The sequence below is a fragment of the Sinocyclocheilus grahami genome, unplaced genomic scaffold (assembly GCF_001515645.1).
Source record: "Sinocyclocheilus grahami isolate Dianchi unplaced genomic scaffold, SAMN03320097.WGS_v1.1 scaffold1411.1, whole genome shotgun sequence".
In the NCBI taxonomy this organism is placed as follows: domain Eukaryota; kingdom Metazoa; phylum Chordata; class Actinopteri; order Cypriniformes; family Cyprinidae; genus Sinocyclocheilus; species Sinocyclocheilus grahami.
This window is the reverse complement of record NW_015506590.1, coordinates 128,458-130,617: the sequence shown is the minus strand read 5'-3', so window position 1 is coordinate 130,617 and position 2,160 is coordinate 128,458. Positions and strand designations below refer to the sequence as shown.

Sequence of the window (2,160 nt, the reverse complement as noted above, 5' to 3'; positions counted from 1 at the left end):
CACACACACAGACACACTCTCACACACACACACACACACTCACACACACACACACTCACACACACAGACACACTCTCACACACACACACACACACACCAGTGTAAGCGTGTAAAGAGCTACAGAACAATGCAAACTAACCCTGCTCAGTCTTTATGTGTCTCTGTGATGTTTCTGCTGACCTGATCGTCTGCGGCCGTCGGGCTCCGTCTCAAGCGGCTCTAAAGTGCGTCCGAGTGTTTGGACTCTAAACTTAGAGGCTCCTCACACTCCCACCGGCCCCGGGGCCCGCCCACGTGACATCAGAGGGGTCTGATGGCCCCAGGGGCTCTTAAAGGGCCGGAGCTCTTATCATGACGATATAACAGTCTGCTGGTCATCACAGACGAAACAAACGCTATGAAAACACAGAAAACTGCCCCACAGACTCAGGGGCAGAAATAGGGCAGTTCCAGTTCTGATCCGGGTGACACTCTTATGTGGAAATAAAGTATATGTGCCTGATTGTTGCTGATGAAACTAATCAATCCAACCCAACATTTGTTTTCATCTTAATCTCATAATTAGTGTTCTCAACTGCTTACATGCTAAAATTCCTTCTATTTGTGACAAAAGCAACACTTATCCAGCTGTCAAAAAGATAAAAACACCTAAAAACTGCAAAAACAATACACAAACAGCGCTTCCTGAGGCTCAAACAGTAGGGTTTGTCATGCATTATATTATAGTAGTGCTGTCAAACAATTAATCGCGATAAATCACTTCCAAAATAAAGTTGTGTGTGCTGTGTATAGTTATTAAGCTGTCAGACGCGAGGTGGCGCTAATGACCTTTTCCTGACCTGCCAGGGCTAGACGTGACGTCACAGGCGTAAAGCCACGCCCAGCTGAGCGCAGGTTTGTTCTGAGACTGTGAACAGAAGAACTCATCATATCAACACAACACGATAAAAAGCGCTTTCTGGTAGGAGTTGGTGTCCAAAGTCATTTCTTTATGTTTTATTTTAACAGGTTACTCGTTGTCATGGATCACAAGATGTTACAGGCCATTACAATATAATATTTCCTGTAAAAAGTGTTATGAATTAGTCCGTTTATCACGTATCATCCCACATGAAAAAATACTGTAGTAATTTATAGTAAATACTATGGTGTTTTTGAGCCATACTATAGTAAAGTGTGTTATACTGTGTATATTATAGTATGTACCACACTTGGTTAATGAATGCTATAGCATACTGTAGTATAAACTATAGTAAACGGATGAATACTGTAGTATATATTACAGTAAACTGTAGTGTATTGTAGTATAATATACTCTATAGTTGTAGAACAGTATTGGAGGTAAAGATTACAATAGTTGATATATTACCACAGCAACTATAGAATTACCACAACACATTAATTCAAGTACTTTACTATAGTATGCTTCAAAAACACTGTAGTGTTTACTATAAATTACTATCGAATTTTTTAATTAAATATTTTATTTCACTTTTCTTTTGGTAATATTTCATTTATTTATAAAAGCCCTAAATAGTTATTTTCCTAATCCTACAACATTAAATTGTTTAAAAATTATAGTTTACCATGCTTTGCCTTTAAATGAGTGGACTTTTCTCCCACAGCTGTGAGTGTGAGAGAGAGTGTGTGTGTGTGTGTGTGTGAGAGAGAGAGAGTGTGTGTGTGTGTGTGTGTGTGTGTGAACCACAAAAACACCACACACTCCTTCAGCTCCATGCTTTGCCTTTAAATGAGTGGACTGTGTGAGATACAGGAAGTGATGTCACTCACTGATAAGCTCTGAAGCACTGACAAGTCTGTGTTCAAATCTCATAAACATTATTGAAGTATTTTTGTACAAGTGGACAGTTCTGTAAAGACATGGGTATTTTTGAGTGTGTGTGTGTGTGTACCTGGTATTTATCACGTTATGGGGACCAAATGTCCCCACAAGGATAGTAATACTAGTAAATGTTGACCTTGTGGGGACATGTTTGAGGTCTCCGTGAGGAAACAAGCTTATAAATCATACAGAATGAGTTTTTTTGAGAAAGTAAAAATGCAGAAAGTCTCCTGTGAGGGGTAGGTTTAGGGGTAGGGTTGGTGTAGAGTATAAAAACCATTACACCTATGGAGAGTCCCCACTTTTCACAAATGTAA

The 2,160-nt window shown here is 39.5% G+C and overlaps 1 protein-coding gene across 4 annotated transcripts in view; it reads right to left on the bottom strand.

Annotated features, from left to right (window-relative positions):
• dusp27 (dual specificity phosphatase 27) overlaps positions 1 to 251 on the bottom strand; it is a 10,326-nt gene extending 10,075 nt beyond the window's left edge. For 2 of the 4 annotated variants that reach the window (XM_016256266.1, XM_016256269.1), the window contains exon 1: positions 181 to 251. The gene's annotated coding sequence lies outside the window, so the exon portion shown is untranslated. Of the gene's footprint in view, positions 1 to 139 lie in introns of all 4 variants that reach the window. The other 2 variants (XM_016256265.1, XM_016256268.1) reach the window with 1 other exon arrangement.
• Positions 252 to 2,160: the final 1,909 nt, after the last annotated feature.